The sequence below is a fragment of the Bison bison genome, unplaced genomic scaffold (genome assembly GCF_000754665.1).
Source record: "Bison bison bison isolate TAMUID 2011002044 unplaced genomic scaffold, Bison_UMD1.0 scf7180017864060, whole genome shotgun sequence".
Taxonomy (NCBI): Eukaryota; Metazoa; Chordata; class Mammalia; order Artiodactyla; family Bovidae; genus Bison; species Bison bison.
Window position 1 is genome coordinate 3778103 of NW_011494632.1, and position 23429 is coordinate 3801531.

General features: G+C 37.7%; 1 pseudogene; it reads left to right on the forward strand.

The window, feature by feature from the left end:
* Window positions 1-17850: 17850 nt before the first annotated feature.
* LOC104985769 lies at window positions 17851-21606 on the forward strand (annotated as a pseudogene).
* Window positions 21607-23429: the final 1823 nt, after the last annotated feature.

Here is a 23429-nt window from a genome sequence, read left to right on the forward strand (position 1 = left end):
ATTCTTTCCAGTTTGATTAATAGAGTCAATACAATCTTAATCCAAATCCCAGAAAGTTATTTTGTGAATAACAAGAAACTGATCTTAATGTTTATAGAGACAGACAAAATACTCAGAGTAGCCAACTTAATATTGAAGAAGAAGAGCAAAGTTGGAGGAGTGATGCTCCTTGACTTCAAAACATACTGTAAAGCTATCACAATCTATATGACATGGTGTTGGTTAAAGAATAGACAAATAGATCAATGAAGCAGAATACAGAGATCAGAAACAGACTCACATTAATACAGATAACCGATCTTTGGTAAAGGAGCACAGGCAATACAATGAAACAAAGTTTCTTCGAAAGCGATGCTAAAACAACTGGATGTACTACATGCAGGATACACAAAGAACTCTTAGAACTTCACAATAAAAAAATAAACAGACTGATTTTTAAAAGGACTAGAGATCTTAACAGACACTTCACCAAAGAAGATGTACAGATAGATGGCAAACAAGCATATGAAAATGATACGCTACATAAATGTCATTAGGGAAATTTAAATTCAAACAATAAATACCACTACATACATAGTTAAATGCCCCAAATCTGGAACACTGACAGTAGTAAATGTTGGCAAGGATACAGAGCAACGGGCTTGTCTGGTGGCTCAGACAGTGAAGAATATGCCTGCAATGTGGGAGATATAAGAAATGCATGTTCAACTCCTGGTTTGGGAAGATCCCCTGGAAAAGGGCATGGCAACGATTCATGTATCATGCCTGGAGAATCCCATGGACAGAAGAGCCTGGTGGGCTACAGTCGTCCATGTGGTTGCAAAGAGTTGGATGTGATAGTGATGAACAATTTCACAGAGCAACAGGAATTTACTTACATTGCTGGTGAGAATGCAAAATGGTGCACTTTGGAAGACAGTTTGTTGGTTTCTTAGAAAACTAAACATATTCTTATGATATGCAGATAAAGAAACAAGAGTTAGAACCAGACATGAAACAATGGACTGGTTTCAAATTGGGAAAGGAGTACATCAAAGTTGTATATTGTAACCCTGCTTGTTTAACTTATATGCAGAGTACACCATGCAAAGTGCCAGGCTAGATTAATCACAAGCGGGAATCAAGATTGCTGGGAGAAATATCAACAACCTCATATATGCAGGTGACACCATCCTTATGGCAGAAAGCAAATAGTAACTAAAAAGCCTTTTGATGAAAGGTGAAAGAGGAGAGTGAAAAACCTGGCTTAAAACTCAGCATTCAAGAAAGTAAGATCATGGCATCTGGTCCCATCACTTCATGGCAAATAGATGGGGAGAAAGTAGAAACAGTGACATATTTCATTTTCTTAGGCTCCAAAATCACTGTGCATGGTCACTTCAGTCACAAAATTAAAAGATGCTTGCTCCTTGGAAGAAAAGCTATGACAAACCTAGACAGCATATTAAAAAACTGAGACATTACATTGCCAACAAAAGTCTATATAGTCAAATCTATGATTTTCCAGTAGTCATGCATGGATGTGAGAGTTGGCCCATAAATAAGGCTGAGCACCAAACAACTAATGCATTTGAACTATGGTTTTGGAGAAAACTCTTGAGAGTCCTTTGGAGAGCAAGGAAATCAGATCAGTCCATCCTAAAGGAAATCAATCCTGAATATTCACTGAAGGGACTGATCCTGAAGCTGAAGCTACAATACTGTGGCCACCTGATGCAAAGTTCCCACTCACTAGAAAAGACCCCGATACTGGGAAAGACTGAAGGCAGGAAGAGAAGGGGATGACAGGATAAGATGGTTGGATGACATCACTGACTCAATAGACATAAGTTTGAGCAAGCTCTAGGAGTTGGTCAAAAACAGGGAAGCCCGGCATGGTGCGGTCCATGGGGTCACAAAGAGTCAGACACAACTGAGTGACTGAACAACAACAAATAATTCAGAAATTGTGACCCTTGATATTTACCCAAAGAATCTGAAAGCTTACATCCATAAAAAAGCCTACACAAAGATACTTATAGTAGCTTTATTCATAATTGCCAGCCAGTCCTTTAGTAGGTGAATGGATAAATAAATTATAGCAGATCTTGACAATGAAATATTATTCAATTAAAAAGAAATAAGTTATGGAGCCACAAAAATACATGGAGGAGCTTTAAATGCACGTGACTAAGTGAAAGAAGCCAATCTGAAAAGACTGAATATACTATATGATTCCAACAATATGCTAGTCAGGAAAAGGAAAAACTATTGAGATAGTAAAAAATTCAGTAGTTACCCAGAATTGGAGGAGGAGAGATGAAAGTCAGAGGACAGAACATTTTTAGGAAATTGAAAAGGCTCCTTATGATATTATAATTACGAATACAAGTCATTCATTATACATTTGTCCAAATCTACAATATGTAAAACATCAAGAGAGAACCCTAATGTAAACTGTGGATTTTTTCGGTCATGATGTATCCATGTAGGTTCATCACATAACAAATATAAAAGACTGGTTAGACATGTTGATGGAGGCTGTGTGTATGTGGGAAACCACTGTACTTCCCTCTCACCTTTGTTATGAACATGAAACTGTTCTAAAACATGAAGTCTTTTAAGGAAATTAAATAGCACATGTGGCAAATGCTGTGTGGGGCAACACATGTCTAGCAGGTACTGTTAGAGTTACCCACTCTATATTCAAAGGATACATGAATAAGTTTTGGAAATTCTTGTTTACTTCTGAGTCATTTGCATTAACTAGTTTTTAAATAGGATTTTATTTTTATCTATATTTTAAATATTTATTTATTCATTTGTATATTTGGCTATGGTGAGTCTCAGCATGTAGGATCTTTTAGTTGTGGCATGTAAAAACTAGTTCCCTGACCAGAGACTGAATCCAGGGCCTCTGCATTGGGAGCTCAGAGGTCTTAGCCACTGGACCACCAGGGAAGTCCCCTACATTATGTATTCTTAAATACATTCTCCCTAAGCTAAGCTAAGTCACTTCAGTGGTGTCCGACTCTGTGTGACCCCATAGACGGCAGTCCACCAGGCTCCCCCGTCCCTGGGATTCTCCAGGCAAGAACGCTGCAGTGGGTTGCCATTACATTCTCCCTAGATGGCAGCAAATTCCTTAGGTTCCTTTTTTTTTTTTTAATTTTATTTTATTTTTAAACTTTACATAATTGTATTAGTTTTGCAAAATATCAAAATGAATCCACCACAGGTATACATCTTAGGTTCCTTTTTGATTCAATCCTCAAATTATTTCTGTCTGTGGACCAGCTTTTTTGACTATTGTGGTATTAATTTAACATTATTTAAGAAGATAAGACACTTATCTTTTATTTTTCATTCCTGAGCACTGTCTTTACTGTAGCAGACAGAATTCTTTACTGACTGAGCCACTGGGTCAACACTTTTAGGGTCAATTGAGTCAACTCTTTTAGGAATCTAGAAAAGATATGCCCTTGATAACCTTTTCCATAAATGAAATTAGACCAATGATTGTTTGCCTTGAAATAAGCTGGCTTTGTCATAAGTTGTATAGAAACACATATTTTAAGTAGTGAGAGGAAACTGGGACACCCATTCCTCTAGGGTAAGTGTTCTGAGCTTTGTTACATTTTAGTGGTAGCAGCAGCAGCAGCAGCATTCTCTAACTGTAATTGCTAACATTATTTCCTGGGCTGATAAAATAGTTCAATCATGGGATAGACAAGAAAAGAAGAGAAACACCCTCAGAGTTGGAAAATTAATGATAAAAGAAGAAAGTGATAAAAAAAATGATAGAAAATCAAATAATAAATGCAGAGAAAGTATAAATGCAGATAAAAGAGCTAAAAAAACTATTCTGTCAAGAGTTCAGTTAAAAAATCTTTTTGCCTGACAGTAAGAACAAAGTAAAATAATGAGCTTTTAGACCCCCGCTACTGTTTGCACAGTGTATCTCTTTGCTTGCGTTATTTGTGGTCTATGTTTTAATATATTACAAGCTATTAAAAGTCATTAAATTACATGTCTGTAAAATGGATTTAAATCAAAGGTGAATAAACCTTCCATTTCAATTATTGGAATAAAATTAAAAATATGGATGCTATATATCAGAAAAATGAAAACAAAGGGTGTTTTTCATCAATGGGGGTAATTCATTAAGAAAAATAATTTTACGTATCTGTATTTTGTACACCAAAGATATTTTCTCAACATTTTGTCACTGTAACTCCTCCAGTAACTGGATGGCATATTTCAAGGCATCAGTCCTATAGAGGAATGTGACATTTTTTCATTCATTTGTGAAATGAAAACATACCAAGATCCAGCATATGTCAGTTCCTGTGCTAGTTGTCTGAAACAAAGAGTGTAAGTCATGGCACCTGCCACCAAGATGCTCATTGTCACCTTGAAGTTTCTTCCAAATCTATCTTTTTTTTTTTTTTTGAAACAGACTATCAGGGCACCAACAGAGTTATGAAAAAGAGGTCCTGTAGCAGTAGAGGAGAGGCAAAATTTGGGGAGTTAGGGAAAGCTTACCATAGGAGATGATATCTGACATAAGCCTTAAATCAGGAAATAGAGAAAGAGCACTTTTTTAAGTGGAAGCATGAAGAAAGGCATGAAAAACTGAAGACACTTCCAAAAGTTCAGTATTGCAGGAATCAATGGTTTATGTGGATAAGTAAAAGGCTTAGAGCATGCAGATCTTACAACATCTTACATGACATGTAAAAGACCTTTATTTTTGTGTATGCAGGTTACAGGAAAGTAGAGTTTAAAATTTCTACTTTTCATCCAGTTTTTCAAAAGTGATCTTTTCAAACTAGATGAAAGATGTAGTTTGTATGTAGTTTGGGAAGTAAATACGTCAGATCTTTAAATTAAAGCTACTTCACCTTTTGGTAGTTCAGTATTTGATAGATTATTATTATGGTCAATAGAGACTGTGTCCTAAGTGATGCATAAATCATAAAATCCACTCTTCTATCTCTAGTATGAGGCCAAGATTTAAAAATAATTAATGGTTGTATTTATCAACAAATAATAATACTAACTCAGCCTTTATGAGCATTAATCAGATCTTCCCTAAATGACTAAACTTCTATTTTGTTTAATCATTGTATGAACCTAGACCTCACCAAGACCCTATATACACATGTATTTACTACTGCCTTTCCAACCATGGTAAGACTTCACATCCAGACTTAAATCAATTTGTTTAAGTCTTTAAAAATAATTACAGAGGTTTTTCTTTCAGATAAATGAAACTGAACAGTTTAAAAATTAAGATAAATCTAACCACACAGTGATTGCTACTTTCCCACTCCATTTCCTGATAAACCATGCAGATAATCAAAACAATGGAAGATGTCTTGGTTCAGTTAGCATGATATAGTTGAAATACATTTACATACCCAATATACAAAGGATGTTCCTCTTTGGCTTAAACTTTATTTTCTCTTAATTAATTTTAAATAGGAAGAGTCTTGTATTTTGAATGTTAAAAATATGGCTGATTCATGTTGAGGTTTGACAGAAAACAGCAAAATTCTGTAAAGTAATTATCTTTCAATAAAAATAAATAATTAAAAAATAGGCAACATAAATTTGGTTTTTAAAATAAGAATATATTTGAAAGTGATGATTTTGCAAACTTTTACAGAGGGGTCTTTTTATCAGTTTGAGTTTGAAATACACAGTTTAAATTAACTTTCTCAATATTTTCTTATAGTACTTTATTACTGGGTTTAGCCATTTCTTCTGCATTTGCTCTTAATACAAAATAAAATAAATCATTAATGGGAAACATATATTTCTTTTTTAACATGTGATATTGGTTAGATGAAAAAACTGCAATTATGAGATGTACATTTGAACTTTGTCAGGTTTACACAAATGACTGGTATTAGAAGGATTAAAAAATGTCATATGGACTTAGATATAGATAAATTATAAAACTCATACACTTACAATTTTTAACTTAAAAATATACATTACATTTCTTTGATTGACAGCAATAAAGTAAGCACCTTAAAGGAATATGTTGGAAAGATACAAAGATCAAGGCTTGGCAATGACACGTATCAGGAAGTTCTAAATGGTCTCATAGAAATATTTACAAGAGTTTTATGGGTTCACCATCATGGTCAGGTGATCATGGTCAGGTCAATTCCAAATTTCCCATTTCCCTTGGGACTCTTAGCTGCTACATCGACCTGGTACATCTGCACGAATCTTCCGCCCTTAGCAGACATGACATTTATTGAATGGATATTAGGGATTCATGGAATTGGTTGGAGGCAGAAAGCTACATTGGAAGAACAGGCAGGAACCTGAAAGCTTGCAAGGACCTCATTGCAGGATCCACAGGCATGGTCACCCTGCAGAAACACTCTGATCCAGGTGCTGACACTATGATGAATGTCATCTCCATCAGTTTGGCAACTCAGGTTCAAAGTCCAGGAAGAGAACTTCTGAGGAGCCTATTCAGTAATCGTGCCAGAGCAGGAATATAACATTATTGCTTTGGCTTCCATAGTGGGATGTGGGAGCCACCTTGCAGAATGCTACACAAGGATCCCCAAAGATAGGGACTGACACTATCTTTTGAGGGTTTGAGGCTGGACAATTAAGAAACAACACGTTTATAACACAGATCTATCTTTTCTGTCCTTCAGATACATACAGTTGACATACATCACTATTTATTTATGTGTTTATTCATTTATTGGTGGTGAGATGATGACTAACAATGATGTATGTAAATCTCATTAAAATAGTTAGTTGAGGGATATGCTGGCTCTAAACCATAATATGTAGTGGAAGAAAAATACCAATAATCAACCTTCTGAAATATTGGCATTTTTCTCTTCTGACATATTTTTTCTATCTTAACTCCATTCTTTTAATCTTCATTTATAAATTCATCTTTTACTTATTTTTCCCCTTACTCCTATCTTCCGTCACCACCCAAAATTTGTCCCTTTAGGTATATTTGAACTAATATAACTGTTTCCAAATAGGCTATCTATGAACCAGGCCAATACATAAGGATTTGCCTTTAAGCAGTATATTTAGGAGACAATCTCAGAAACCTTCATCAGGGAATGTACAAATGCCACAGAGAAGGGAAGTGGTAACCAAGTCACCACTGTGGGTAACTGGAGTTTGAGCCCACTGGGGAAATCTGGTAGCCAGGGCAGAACACACATATCAGTAGGATTCCAGATGAGGAGAACGAGAGCTGAGATATTTTATATTCCAGTTTACATCAATCATTGGTTTAGATTCTCCCACACTTTCCTGGTTTGTATACAGATGGTCAAAATGAGCTCTTGCAGAACAGAAAATCATAAGGCCACAGAATGCAGTGCTAGCAGTTGGCATTCAGCCCATGTAAAGTGAAATGGTAGGGATGAGGGATTATGGGTGGAAACCTGTGGCATCCACTACAGTCATAGAACTTCCTCTTTCCCTGCCTCTAGGGGTGCATCAGCTGCCTTGTTGGCTCTACTGGAATAAGATGAAAGTCCTGACTGAGTACAGAAATAGTAAATATTTAGGGACATGGATACAGACCATAAGCCATCAGGATCAAGATTTGTAAAAGGGTGAGAAGATTCAGGATGTGAGCTGGATATGGCAGTGGCATTAAGTAAACAAAGATGGGAAAACTGGAGACTAATGGGAAACTAAGGTAGATGCAGAGATGCTCTTCCCAATCCTCCCATCTGGGCTGTGACCCTCATCCCCAGGTGATGGGCTGTTGCTGGCTGACAGCCCACCACTGAGTCCTTCTCTGCCAATTGCCTTTGAAAGAGAGTTGTCTCTCCTGGTGTTAAGCCGTGTCCCCATCAGCAGCCACTTCTAATGATTCATTAATATAGGGTTAAAAGGCTCTAATTTCTTTATTGGGGCATCTTTGAAGGGTCAGACCTACTTAAGAGCTCCCTGATTGACTGGTTGAGGCCACTTTTGAGACTGCATCCAAACTCAATATCTCCTTCTCCCCAGTCCTTCTCGCTTTACTTCTTTAAGGCAAGTTTTTATTATTTCCCTAACAATAATAACTGGCAAACCTCCTATAAGCAAAAGTCCTTCTAAAAGTCTGTTTTCTGGGAACCACAATCAAAACACAAACAACAGGGGAGTGGGCTATTGACAAAAGTGGAAGTATGAATCTTATCAAACTTTGCACAGGCATAGTAGATGGTAATTGCCATTACTTGTATTTATTTATTCCAAGCATACACAGAGATGAGTTCTGATGCTTACTCTTAGCCCATGTATATAGTTATTAGTGTTTATTGATGCAGGGCTTCCCTGGTGGCTCAGACTGTAACTGGATTCAGTCCCTGGGTGGGGAAGATCCCCTGGAGAAGGAAATGGCTACCCATTCCAGTATTCTTGCCTGGAGAATACCATGGACAGAGGACCCTGGTGGGCTATAGTCCATAGGGTTGCAAAGAGTCGTATATGATGGAACAGATAACACTTACTTTATTTCATCCTACCTGTATTCTAATATTGAACACTTGCAGCTTACTTTGAATTTTATTGTATACAAATACCAAATAAATGTTGAACCATGGGGAATATGAAAAAAGAATTATTTTATGAGTTGTCAAGAGTAAAAGCAGCTCAGAAAAGATTTCGACAGAAAAGTAAGGTTGTTATCCAGGGAGTTGGTGTTGTTGGGTGTATCACTCACTTGTTAGGTCTTATTTTGTTAGTGCCAATCTATTTCTTTCTCAGCAATACTGAGAGGAAAATGCTAAGCAGGTTATTGCAATTGCTTTTCTATAAAAATAATGACCTGCATTACTGGGAATCTTAATGTCACCATGTTATTTACCTTCCATAGTTTCAGGTTCACAGGTAATTAAAGCCTGCTGTAGACTTAGCAGACATTTATTTTAGTATGATATTCTCTAGACCCTCCCCATTTTAAATTAAAAAAGGACTTTTACTTCCAGTGATTTTGCCTCACCTATATTGTGAAACCACTTCTCTACTGTAGGAACTCAAATATCTTGCTGAAAAGGCTCTCTCATTTTCTCACTGTTAAAATCTCATTTTTTTCCTATTTATCTTAATATATCTTACGTTAATAGTTCCATGGGTAAAGCAGTAGGAATGAGGGTGAGGGGAAAATATTGCAATTCTCAAGATCTTCTTTTCAGAATAAAAGTTAGGTTTGACCTCTTTTTTTTTTTCAGTAGACTATCTTGGAGCATTTTATGGATTTTAGAAACAAAAGATAGTGTTGGGAAGACTGAGACCAAAGATCCTTTATATTCTCTTCTTCTCAGCCATGTTAACTTTAGATAAAAGATTTAATTACAGGAGAAAGCTCAATATGATTGTCTGACCTAAATCAAATCCCTTATGATTATACAGTGGAAGGGAGAGATAGATTTAAGGGCCTAGATCTGATAGATAGAGTGCCTGATGAACTATGGAATGAGGTTCGTGACATTGTACAGGAGACAGGGATCAAGATCATTCCCATAGAAAAGAAATGCAAAAAAGCAAAATGGCTGTCTGGGGAGGCCTTACAAATAGCTGTGAAAAGAAGAGAAGTGAAAAGGAAAGGAGAAAAGGAAAGATATAAACATCTGAATGCAGAGTTCCAAAGAATAGCAAGAAGAGATAAGAAAGCCTTCTTCAGTGATCAATGCAAAGAAATAGAGGAAAACAACAGAATGGGAAAGACTAGGGATCTCTTCAAGAAAATCAGAGATACCAAAGGAATATTTCATGCAAAGATGAGCTTGATAAAAGACAGAAATGGTATGGACCTAACAGAAACAGAAGATATTAAGAAGAGATGGCAAGAACACACAGAAGAACTGTACAAAAAAGATCTTCATGACCCAGATAATCACGATGGTATGATCACTGACCTAGAGCCAGACATCCTGGAATGTGAAGTCAAGTGGGCCTTAGAAAGCATCACTATGAACAAAGCTAGTGGAGGTGATGGAATTCCAGTGGAGCTATTTCAAATCCTGAAAGATGATGCTGTGAAAGTGCTGCACTCAGTATGCCAGCACATTTGGAAAACTCAGCAGTGGCCACAGGACTGGAAAAGGTCAGTTTTCATTCCAATCCCAAAGAGAGGCAATGCCAAAGAATGCTCAAACTACCGCACAATTGCACTCATTTCACACGCTAGAAAGTAATGCTCAAAATTCTCCAAGCCAGGCTTCAGCAATATGTGAACCGTGAACTTCCTGATGTTCAAGCTGGTTTTAGAAAAGGCAGAGGAACCAGAGATCAAATTGCCAACATCCGCTGGATCATAGAAAAAGCAAGAGAGTTCCAGAAAAACATCTATTTCTGCTTTATTGACTATGCCAAAGCCTTTGACTGTGTGGATCACAATAAACTGTGGAAAATTCTGAAAGAGGTGGGAATACCAGACCACCTCATCTGCCTCTTGAGAAATGTGTATGCAGGTCAGGAAGCAACAGTTAGAACCGGACATGGAACAACAGACTGGTTCCAAATAGGAAAAGGAGTTCGTCAAGGCTGTATATTGTCACCCTGCTTATTTAACTTATATGCAGAGGACATCATGAGAAATGCTGGACTGGAAGAAGAACAAGCTGGAATCAAGATTGCTGCGAGAAATATCAATAACCTCAGATATGCAGATGACACCACCCTTATGGCAGAAAGTGAAGAGGAACTCAAAAGCCTCTTGATGAAAGTGAAAGTGGAGAGTGAAAAAGTTGGCTTAAAGCTCAACATTCAGAAAACAAAGATCATGGCATCCAGTCCCACCACTTCACGGGAAATAGATGGGGAAACAGTGGAAACAGTGTCAGACTTTATTTTTTGGGGCTCCAAAATCACTGCAGATGGTGACTGCAGCCATGAAACTAAAAGACGCTTACTCCTTGGAAGGAAAGTTCTGACCAACCTAGATAGCATATTCAAAAGCAGAGACATTACTTTGCCAACAAAGGTTCGTCTGGTCAAGGCTATGGTTTTTCCTGTGGTCATGTATGGATGTGAGAGTTGGACTGTGAAGAAGGCTGAGCGCCAAAGAATTGATGCTTTTGAACTGTGGTGTTGGAGAAGACTCTTGAGAGTCCCTTGGAGTGCAAGGAGATCCAACCAGTCCATTCTGAAGGATATCAGCCCTGCGTGTTCTTTGGAAGGAATGATGCTAAAGCTGAAACTCCAGTACTTTGGCCACCTCATGAGAAGAGTTGACTGATTGGAAAAGACTGTGATGCTGGGAGGGATTGGGGGCAGGAGGAGAAGGGGATGACAGAGGATGAGATGGCTGGATGGCATCACTGACTCGATGGATGTGAGTCTGAGTGAACTTCGGGAGTTGGTGATGGACAGGGAGGCCTGGCGTGCTGCAATTCATGGGGTGGCAAACAGTCGGATACGACTGAGGGACTGATCTGATCTGATCTGATCTGATGTGTATTTTTACATTTGTCAAGAAAGTAAATGAAAGAAGTTTTAGAATTTCACCAAAGTGATGTCAAGGACATAATGAGGTTAAGTAGCTAAAATTAGGCTCTTGGGCTTAGAAAAGAAAATAATTGACTTGTGAAAGGAATTGTTAATTAATGAAAGTGACTTTATCCAAATAGCACAATTTGCTAGTCAGAGATGAGAAGCTGTGATAGGTCTGCTAAGAGTAGATGATTATAATGTGATGTTTTCTGAGATCAAGAATCAGTGCTCATTTCAACACTCCTACATCCATCAGCAGTCTGCAACTGCTGGAGAAAAAGAAATACAACAGAAGGAATTAGCTCTGAGAAAGACATAACACCACTTTCATCCTGGTATATCGCCCACCCTGCAAATCTGTATGCATTCATTTCCTAGGTCTGCCAGAACAAATTACCATAAACTTGGTGGCTTAAAACAACAGGATTTGTTCTCTTACAGTTCTGGAGGCTAGAAGCCTGAAATCAAGAGGTTGCCAGGACAATGCGAATTACTAAAGGCTCTAGGGAAAGATTTTTCCTTCTGGTGGATACCAACTGCCTTTTTTTTGGCCTGGTAGCTGCGTCATTGCAGTCTTTGTTTCCAGTGTCACTTGGCATTATCTGTCTGATTTTCTCTGTGTGTCTCTGTGTTGTGTCTATTTCTTCTTTTTTTTCTCACCATGTGTCTGTTTTCTTTTCCTATAAGGACTCCAGTCAATGAATTAGGGCCAACCCTGTTCCTGGATGATATCACTTTGATTCACCTAATCGTATCCTCAAGGACTCTATTTCCAAATAAATTCACAGTGTGAGGTTACTTTGGATATGAATTTTGAGGGGACAATATGCAACATGGTACACTGTATAAAAATATTTCTGACAGAACTCCTCAAATTAGGACATTTCTTAACAGTAAATGATACGATTTTGACTTCTTTCCCTTTTTTCTTGGACACCCTGTTATAATAATTTAAAAGGAATATACAATCTATAACACTATGCATACTTGAGTTTCATGATTAAAACAAAAGAGACATCTAGGGTAAAGCTCTTTAAACCTCTGTTCAAATTATTGTGTTTAATAATTCACTTGGAAATGAAAATGAGAATAATTGGTTCCTAGAAAACTGAAGGTATATTCTATTGAGTTTGAATTTGTGTCTAACTTTTAAGAATACCAATGGGGCAATGTATTTTTTATAACTTTTTAAAATTGAAGTATAGTTAATTTACAATGTTGTGTCAATTTTAGGTATACAGTAAAGTGATTCACTTATATATATATGTACATATATGTCATATATATGCAACTCCTAATGGCTGGGGCAGTAAAGAACCTGTCTGTGAGGTGGAAGACTCACACTATCAACTCAGTGGATGTGAATTTGAGCAAACTCTGGGAGATGGTGAAGGACAGGAAAGCCTGGCCTGCTGCAGTTCATGGGGTTGCAAAGAGTTGGACACAAGTGAGCAGCTGAACAACAAAATGTATATACATATATATGTGTCTCTCTCTGTATATTCTTTTGCAGATTATTTTCCTTTTATATGTTATTATAAGATATTGAATATAATTCCTTGTGCTATACAGTAGGTCCCTGCTGTTTATATATTTTATATTAACTACGTAAAAATTCACAGTGTAAAAATTGTTAGTTAAGTTGTACGTGGGACAAAATGAGGACTATAGCCCAGGATACAGCACCTCAGATAGCTCTGAGAAACTGCTCCAAAGAGGTGAACAGTGGGGCGTGGTGAGGGGTGGTGTAGGTCAGTAATATATGTGGCTTTGGTGAAGGAGGAGTACATGCAATCAAGCACATATTTTTTTCAGAAGGTTTCTGCTAGTCTCATGAAGGTTTCTGCTAGTCACAAGGAACATGAAGGACTTTAGTGCTTTTCTAAATATGAGGAGATACAAGAATAGGACTCATAAAATCTTCTGAAATTATCTAACTGAAGACCTGTTCTGCCAGGTTTTCCCAGAGCACAGAGTGCCTCATTTCTTCTCTCCACCTTGAATTCCTTTCAGGGGTGTTGAAGGCCAGCAGCTGCAGCAGCATATGATTTAATCCTTGTAGAGGTTGATGGCCAGTGCCAAAGGCAAGTACCAATTTGTAGTTGACAATATATCATTGAATGTATCTGTTAATTCCAAACTTCTAATTTATTCCTTCCCCCAACTCTTTTCCCTCTGGTAATCATAATTTGTATTCTATGTCTGTGGTTCTGTTTCAGTCTTGTATTTTAAGTTCATTTATATCATTTTCTTTAAATACCACATATAAGTGATACCATACAATATTTGTCTTTCTATGTCTTCACTTAATGTGATAATTTCTAGGTCCTTAAATGTTGCTACAAATGGCATTATTTCATCTTTTTATGTTATTTTTGTTGTTCAGTTGCTTAGTCATGCCTGACTTTTTGTGATCACATGGACTGCATCACATCAGGTTTCACTGTCCTCCATCTCCCTGAATTTGATCAAACTCATGTCCATTGAGTCACTGATGCCATCCAACTATCTCATCTTCTCCCACCCCTTCTTGTCTTGTCCTCAATCTTTCTCAGCATCAGGGTCTTTTCCAATGAGTCTACCATTCACATCAGGTGGCCACAGTATTGGAGCTTTAGCTTCAGCATCAGTCCTTCCAATAAATATTAGGGTTGGTTTCCTTTAAGATTGACTGGTTTGATCTCCTTGCTGTTCAAGGGACTCTCAAGATTCTCCTCTAGCACCACAGTTCAAAAGCATCAGTTCTTCAGCACTCAGCCTTCTTTACAGTCCAACTTTCACATTCAGACATGACTACTGAAAAAACCATAGCTTTGACTATGCAGACCTTAATCAGCAAAGTGATGCCTTGGCTTTTAAACACTCTCTCAGCTTGTCATAGCTTTTCTTCCAAGGAGTCTTTTAATTTTGTGGCTGCAGTCACCATCTGCAGTGATTTTGGGGCCCAAGAAAATGAAATCTGTCACTGTTTCCACTTTTTCCCCATCTATTTGCCATGAAGTGATGGGACCAGATTCCATGACCTTTTTTTGTTGTTGTTGTTGTTGTGTTTCAAGCTAGCTTTTTCTCTCTCCTCTTTCACCTTTATAAGTGGCTTTTTAGTTCCTCCTCTTTTTCTACCATCAGGGTGGTATCATCTGCATATCTGAGGTTCTTAATATTTCTCCTGGCAAATTGGTCCCAGCTTGTGCATCATTCAGTCTAGCATTTCTCATGAAGTGAAGTCGCTCAGTCGTGTCCGACTGTTTGCGACCCCATAGACTGTAGCCTACCAGGCTCCTCTGTCCATGGGATTTTCCAGGCAAGAGTACTGGAGCGGGTTGCCATTTCCTTCTCCAGAGGATCTTCCCAATCCAGAGATCAAACCCGGGTCTCCTGCATTGTAGGCAGACGCTTTACTGTCTGAGCCACCAGGGAAGCCTAGCATTTCTCATGAGTGCTCTGCATATAAATTAAATAAGCAGTGTGACAATATACAACCTTGAACTACTCCTTTCCAATTTTAAACCAGTTCACTGTTTCATGTCCTGTTCTTTCAGCTGCTTCTTGACCTGTAAACAGGTTTCTCAGGAGACAGGTAAGGTGGTCTGTTACTCTCATCTCTAAGAATTTTCCACAGTTTGTGGTGATCCACACAGTCAAAAGCTTTAGCATAGTCAATGAAGCAAAAGTAGATTTTTAAAAAAATTCCCTTGCTTTTTCTGTGATCTAGTGGATGTTGGCAATTTGATCTCTGGTTCCTCTGCCTTTTCTAAATCCAGCTTGTACTTCTGGAATTTCTCAGTTCATGCACTGTTGAAGCCTAGCTTGAAGGATTTTGAGGATAATCTTGCTAGCATGTGAAAAGCATGCAATTGTGCAGTAGTTTGAATATTCTTAGGCAATACCAATACCCTCTTTGGTAATGGAATGAAAATTGACCTTTCCCAGTCCTGTGGCCACTGCTGAGTTTTCCAAGTTTGCTGACATATTGAATGTGGCACATTAATAGCATCATCATTTAGGATTTGAAATAGCTCAGCTGTAATTCCATCACCTCCACTGGCTTTGTTTGTAGTAATACTTCCTAAGGCCCACTTGACTTCACATTCCAGGATGTCTAGCTCTAGGTGAGTGATTACACCATTGTGGTCATCTTGGTCTTTAAGACCTTTTTCATACAGTTCTTCTGTGTATCTTGCCACCTCTTCTTAATCTCTTCTTCTGTTAGGTTCTTGCCATTTCTATTCTTTATTGGGCCCATCTTGCATGAAGTATTCCCTTGTTATCTCAAATTTTCTTGAACAGGTCTCTAGTCTTTCCCATTCTGTTGTTTTCCTTCGTTTCTTTGCGTCATTCACTTAGGAAGGCTCTTTTATCTTTCTTTGCTATTCGCTGGAACTCTGCATTCAGATGAGTGTAACTTTCCTTTTGTCCTTTGCCATTAGCATCTCTTCTTTTCTCAGTTGTTTGTAAGGCCTCCTCAGACAACAGCTTTGCCTTCTTGCATATCTTTTTCTTGGGAGTGGTTTTAGTCACCACCTCTTGTACAATGGTATGAACCTCAGTCCATAGTTCTGCGGGCACTCTGTCTACCAGATTTAGTCCCTTGAATTTATTCATCACCTACATTATATAATCACAAGGGATTTGATTTAGGTCATTCCTGAATAGTCTAGTGGTTTTTGCTACTTTCTTCGATTTGAGCCTGAATTTTGCAATAAGGAGCTAATGATCTGAGTCACAGTAGGCTCCAGGTCTTGACTTTGCTGACTGTATAGTGATTCCCAATCTTCGGCAGCAAAGAATATAATCAATCTGATTTCAGTATTGACCATCTGGTGATGTCCATGTGTAGAGTCCTCTCTTGTGGTGTTGGACAAAGGTGCTTGCTATGACCAGTGTGTTCTCTTGGCAAAACTCTGTTAACCTTTTCCCTGCTTCATTTTGTACTTCGAGGCCAAACTTGCCTGTTACTCCAGGTGTCTCTTGTCTTCCTAGTTTTGCATTAAAATACCCTCTGTGAAAAACACATCTACTTTTGGTGTTAGTTCTAGAAGGTCCTATAGGTCTTCATAGAATCATTCAATTTCTGTTTCTTTGGCATTTGTGGTTGGGGCATAGACTTGGATTACTGTGATATTGAATGGTTTGCCTTGGAAATGAACAGAGATCATTCTGTCATTTTTGAGATCGCACCCAAGTACTGCATTTCAGACTCTTTTGTTGACTATGAGGGCTACTCCATTCCTTCTAAGGGATTCCTGTGCTTAGATATAATGTAGATATAATGGTCATCTGAATTAAATTTGCCCTTTCCCATCCATTTTAGTTCATTGTTTTCTAAAATGTCAATGTTTACTCTTGCCACCTCCTGTTTGATCATTTCCAGTTTACCTTGATTCACGGACCTAACATTCCAGGTTCCTATGCAATATTGTTCTTTACAGCATCGGACTTTACTTGCACAACCAGACACAACCACAGCTCGGCATCATTTCCACTCTGGCTCAGGCTCTTCATTCTTTCTGGAATTATTTCTCCACTCTTTTCCAGTGGCATATTGGAGACCTACTGACTCAGTGGCCTCATCTTTCAATATCATACCTTTTTGTCTTTTCATACTTTATATGGGGTTCTCAAGGTAAGAATACTGAAGTGGTTTGCCATTCCTTTCTCCAGTGGACTATATTTTGCCAGGCCCTGACTAGCAGAGACATGTCCTTCTGGTGCTCTATGTAGCCAGATTACATGCCCGGTGCCCTGGTTGTCCCACTGCTGGTCCTCCTTGAGTGCGTAAACTTTCACCAGCTGTCAGAGACTGGTCTCCATTGCTGCTGGTGGACTGAGGCAGCGGCCCTGCTGGAGTCACCAGGAAGAGGGTCCAGGGAAGGCTGGAGCCACCATTGGAGGACGCCAAGGAGTGGAGGGCTCTCTGGCCTCCCTGCTGCCACTGGCTGCCCTGGGACTGACCCATTGACAGTGGGTCAGAGTGGAGAGTACCCTGTCCTCTCCTCTGCCATTGATATAAATTGATATATAATCTTTTTGGAGGCCTATTTTGACAGTAGTTATTAAATTTTTACATGCTATTGATACTAAAGACCATTCTCTCGAGTATTAGGTCAAACTATTTTAAATTTCTGTTTTTTTTTAATATCAAAACTGGCTTAATTTCCACCAATTGCTTATGGTGCAACCCAGTGCTAGAGCAGGTTGAGTAATATTCCATTGTATGTGTACATATACATACAGTACGTATTGCTTCCATGTTTTGGCTATTGTACATAGTATTGCTACAAACATTAGGGTGCACGTATCTTTTCAAGTTAGAGTTTTCATCTTTTCCAAATATAAGGGCAATTTTTAGTAACTTTTCTATTTTAGGAAATTTCTAGATTTATGGAAAAGGTATAAAGACAGTATAGAGAGTTCTCTTATAGTCTGCATCTTATTTCCATTATTGCTAACATCTTATCTGTGTCTGAAATATTTGTTGTATTAGTGAATTAGTATTGATGGAATATTATTAATTCAAGACCATATTTTTAAAATTTCTTTAATTTTTTTCTTATGCTGTTCTATCCCAGGATCCAGTGCAAGATGCCATGTCAACATTCAGTAGCTGTTTTTGCATGGAATACTTTTGGCTGTGACCATTTCTCAGACTTACCTTGTTTTCAAGGACCTTGACAATTTTGAATAGTACTGGTCAGATATTTTATAGAATGTGGTTCAGTCTGGGTTTGTCTTACTTTTTATATTTCCCATGAATAGACTGAGGATATGTGTCTTTGGAGAAAAGTCACAGATAAAGTGACATTTTCATCAAATCACATCAAGGATATGTATTCTCAACATGATTTATCATCGTTGATGCTAACCTTGGTCATGTGGCTCAGATAATATTTGTCCACCACAGTTTCCAAATTAATTACTCCTTTGCCCCCTTTTCATCCTGTATTCTTTGGAAGGGAGTCACTAAGGACCGGTGGGAAGGAAGGATGTGATGTTCCACCAGCTCCACCATATTAAGGGGAGAGTATCTACATAAATTATTTGGAATTCTTTACACCGGGCTTTTTTTATTCTCAGTCATTTATTTATTTACTCAATCATTTATTTATATGAGTATGGACTCAAGGTATTTATTTTATGCTTTGAGTCATAATCCAATAATGTGTTATTTGCTTAATTGTTAGAATGGTTCCAGTTCTGGCCATTGGGGGATTTTTCAATTGATTTCTGTTCCCCTTTTACATGCTCCCATCGGTGTGTATATGTGTGTGCTTATGTGTATGTGTGTGTGTGTATGTATGTGTGCATGTTTAATATAGCATTTCCTACTTTTTGTATTAATTATGCTCCAGGCTCATATTGTATATTCCCCAGGCCTAGAATCAACCATTCTTTTCAAGGAGCTCTGGTTCTGTGCTGGATGTGTTCATTGCACCTAAGTCTTCCCAGGCAACATTTTGCTGTAAGTATTGCTGAATCTCTCCATCTGTATTTATGTTAAATTGAACATGAGTTCACGCTGGAGGCACCACATCCAATCCATAACCATATGGGTTCTTCTAGCTATTCCCCTTGCTTCTATGTAAACTTCCCCCCGCCCCAACAGTGAGGCTCCTGGCTCTGTCATTTGGCATCCATTTACTTATCTGTTGAATTCCAGCATAATCTAGGGTTTCACAATTATCAACCTATACCCCTGAAAGAAACAATGCTACCTACTGAAGTACAGTGCTTACATGCAGTTTCTCTTTTTTTTCTCCACTTATTTCCAAAGTTGCTTACATCAGAACATTTTCCACACCCTTCTCTGAGAGGTTGAGGGTTCCCTGGTGGTTCAGATGGTAAAGAGTCTGCCTGCAATGCGGGAGACCCAGGTTCGACCCTTGGGTCAGAAAGATCCCCTGGAGAAGAAAATGGCAACCCACTCCAGTATTCTTGCCTGGAAAATTCCATGGACAGAGGAGCCTGGTAGGCTACAGTCCATGGGGTCACAAAGAGTCGGACACAACTGAGCGACTTCTCTTCACTTCTCTGAGAGTTTATATTACACATTTGTAATACAGTTAGATTCTCTTGCCACAGTTTGCATTCCATTTTGGGATCCCTGACCTCCTTGAATTTTTGTTTGTATATATTAAAGTTCACTTCCTGTGGTGAAAGATTCTATGAGTTTTGACAAGTACATGGTAATATGTGTCTGACACTATAGTATCAAGCAAAATAGTTACAGCACTAAAAATTCCTCTGTGCTTCAACCAATCAACACTTCCCTCATCCCAAGACCCTGACAATCACTAATCTGTTTTCCTTCTCCATAGTTTTGTCTTTTTCAGAATGTCATGTAAATGGAATCATAAAGTATGCTGCCTTTTCAAGACCAGCTTCTTTTACTTAGTGATTTTCTTACAATTCATATATGTTGTTTTTTGGGTTGATAGTTCATCCACTTATATCACTGGGTAATATTCCATTATACTACTATACCAGGGTTTATTCATTTATTCATCTATTCAAATACATCTAGGTTGCTACCAGTTTTTAATGGTGGTAAATAAAGCTGATTTATAATTCATTCATGTGCAGATTTCTGTATAAGTTTCAAATCAGTTGGGTAAAACTGGAGTTATTCTCTAGCAAGCTATGTTTAGCTTATAAGAAACTGCCAACATATATCTCAAAGTGGTTGTAACATTTTGCTTTCCCACCAGCAATAAATGGGAGTTACTGTTGGTCCACATATTCATCAGTGATGGATACTGTCAGATTTTAGGTTTTACCCATTCCAGTAGGTGTACAGTAGTACGTCGTTACTGTTTAATTTCTATTTCCTTAAAGATACATGACATTGAGGATGTTTTCATATGCTTATTTGCCACCTGCATATTTTCAGTGGTGAGCTGTTTATTCAGTTTTTTTTTGCTTATTATTGTTTTCTCAGTATAAAGTTGTTTTCTTAGTATAGAGGACTGAGATACTTTATTATTATGTGATTTTGTGTATTTGGATATTAGTCATTTATTAGCTGAGTGATTTGCAAATGTTTTTTTAATCTGTGATTTTTCATCCTAACAGTATTTTTTTTTTTTGCAGAACACTGCTTTTTAAAAATTTTTAAAAAATTAAATAAATTCCACTTTTTGCCTGTGGATGCTGCCAGGTAAGCATCATTGAAGCCTCTTCCTCTCCACTGCAATCAAGTCTAAGTCAGAGTTTCCCAAAGAGTCCGAACAGCTGCAGAAGTTCATTGGAGGACTGAGCTTTGCAACAACCAATGAGAGTCTGAGGAGCCATTTTGAGCAATGTGGAATGCCCACAGACTGTGTGGTCATGAGGGTTCCAAGCACCAAGTGCTCCAGAGGCTTCACAGAGGTTTGTCACACAGGCCACTGTGGAGGAGGTGGGTGCGGCCATGAATGCAAGACGATACAAGGTAGATGGAAGAGCTGTGGAAACTAGGAGGGCTGTCTCCAGAGAAGATTCTCAAAGACCTGGTGCACACTTAACTGTGAAAAAGATGTCTGTTGGTGGCATTAAAGACAACCCTGAAGAACATCACCTGAGGGGTTATTTTGAACAGTTTGGTAAAATTGAAGTGGTTGAAATCATGACTAATTGAGGCAGTGGCAAAGAGAGAGGCTTTGTAACATTTGGTGACCATGACTCCGTAGACAAGATTGTCATTAGAAATACTACACTGTCAATGGCCACAACTGTGAAGTAAGAAAAGCCCTATCTAAGCAAGAGATGGCTAGTGCTTCATCCATCCAGAGAGGGTGAAGTGGTTCTGGAAACTTTGGTGGTGGTCGTGAAGGTAGTTTTGGTGGGAATGATAACTCTGGTCATGGAGAGAACTTCAGTGGTCGAGGTGGCTTTGGTGGCAGCCATGGTGGTGGTGGTGGATATGGTGGCAGTGGGGATGGCTATAATGATGGAATCAGCTTTGGAGGTGGCAGGAAGCTACAAGGATTTTAGTAATTACAACAATCAGTCTTCAATTTTGGACCCATGAAAGGAGGAAACTTTGGAGGCAGAAATTCTGACCCCTATGATGGAGGTCAATGCTTTGCTAAACCATGAAACCAAGGTGGCTATGGTGGTTCCAGCAGCAACAGTAGCTATGGCAGTGGCAAATGGTTTTAATTACTGCCAGGAAACCAAGCTTAGCAGGAGAGGAGAGCCAGAGAAGTGACAGCTTCTCCACTAAAGCAGGTTGTAAATACATTTCAAAGGGAACCTGGCATTACCTGAAGGAATTCTAACTTCATAGTGTTGGTATAATTTATCAAAATGGCTTCAGAGTAGACAGACTTTACATAGCATGTTAAAAAAAAGAGAGACATACATTTATTCAATGTCATGATCAGCCTATTACATTTAGCAATCAACAGCATGGGTGTAAAAAAAAAAATCGACATTAAAACCCTTTGTTGAAATGCTTTACACTTTCCTTAGAACAGAAAATGAAATAACCTGTTATACAACTGGTCACAAGAATAGTCCTCAAGTTTTTTGCCCATACACATGAGTATTGTCTAAAGCATTTCTTCTTTGTAGGAGCTAGGCCCTGCCACAGATTTGTGAACTCAGCCAGGAATGAAGCTTGTGTATCATCCATTATTATGTGTAAACAAAAAAAGATTTAATACCCTCAAAAAATTAATAAATTCCAACTTATACATATATTTTTCTTCCATGGGTTTGCTTTCAGTGTTGAATTATATCTAAATTGCAGGTAATGCAGAGTTTTTCCTATGTATTCTTCTAGAAGTTTTGTAACTTTGCATTACATTTAGGTCAATGGTATATTTTGAATTAATATTTGTGGAAAATGTGAGATCTATGTCCAGTTTCTTTATTATTTTTTCTTTCTTTCTTTAAAAAGATGGGGGCTTCTTATTATTCCAGTACCATCAATGGAAAAGACTATGCTTGTGTTATATTATATTGTCTTTTTGCTTTTGTCAAAAATCAGTTGACTTTATCTGTGTGGGGCTATTTCTAAGTTCTCTGTTTACTCCTTTGGCTATGTCTATTCTTTCACCAATGCCATGCTCTTTAGATTACTGTTGCATGATAGTGAATCTTGAAATTGAGTGTTTGCTTTCCTACTGTACAATTATTGGAAGTGGTTTGTTGTTACCACCAAAAAAAGTGTTAGTATTTTGATAGTGTTGTATTAAGTCAATATATGAATTTGGGGAAAAAACCGACTTCTTTACTACTAAGAAAAGTAGTAGTTGAGTTTTCCAATCCATGAACACAAAATCTCTCCATTTACTTAGCTTTTTTTTCAATCAGCGTTTTTTGTTTAAAATTTTTGTTACAATTGTAAATGGAATTTTAAAATTTAATATTCCAGTTTTCTTTGTTATTATATAGGAAATCAACGGATTTTTTAAAAACATACTGACTTTATATCAGCTACCATGATGTATTCATTAATTATTTTTCATTGTCTATCCATTTTATTGGTTATTTTTCAGGCTATCTACACAGACAGTCTATCACCTTTGAGTAAAAACTGTTTCATTCTTTCTTTTAAATTTTGTGTATCTTTATTTTTCTCTTCCTCATCTTATTGAATGTTAGGACTTCCAGTACAGTGCTGAATAGGAACTCAGAAAGAAGATATTCTTGTCTTACCCCTGAATTTATGTGAAAAGAGTTAGTCCTGCTCCACAAAAGATGATATTAGCTATAAGGTTTTTATTTTATTTTTTTTGTTGTTTTCTTTCCATTTTATTAATTTTTTTTAAAAAATTGGAGTATAATTGCATTGCAATGTTGTGTTATTTTCTTTAAATATGCATAACTTTTGTTAAGTTGTTATATTTCTAGTTTTCTTTTAAAGTTTTTATTATAACTGATTACTTTTTTCAAATGGTTTTCTGCAATTATTTCTGCAGTTATTCCATAAAAAGTTACAGAAGGACCCCAAAGGAATATTTGGTGAACTCAGAATT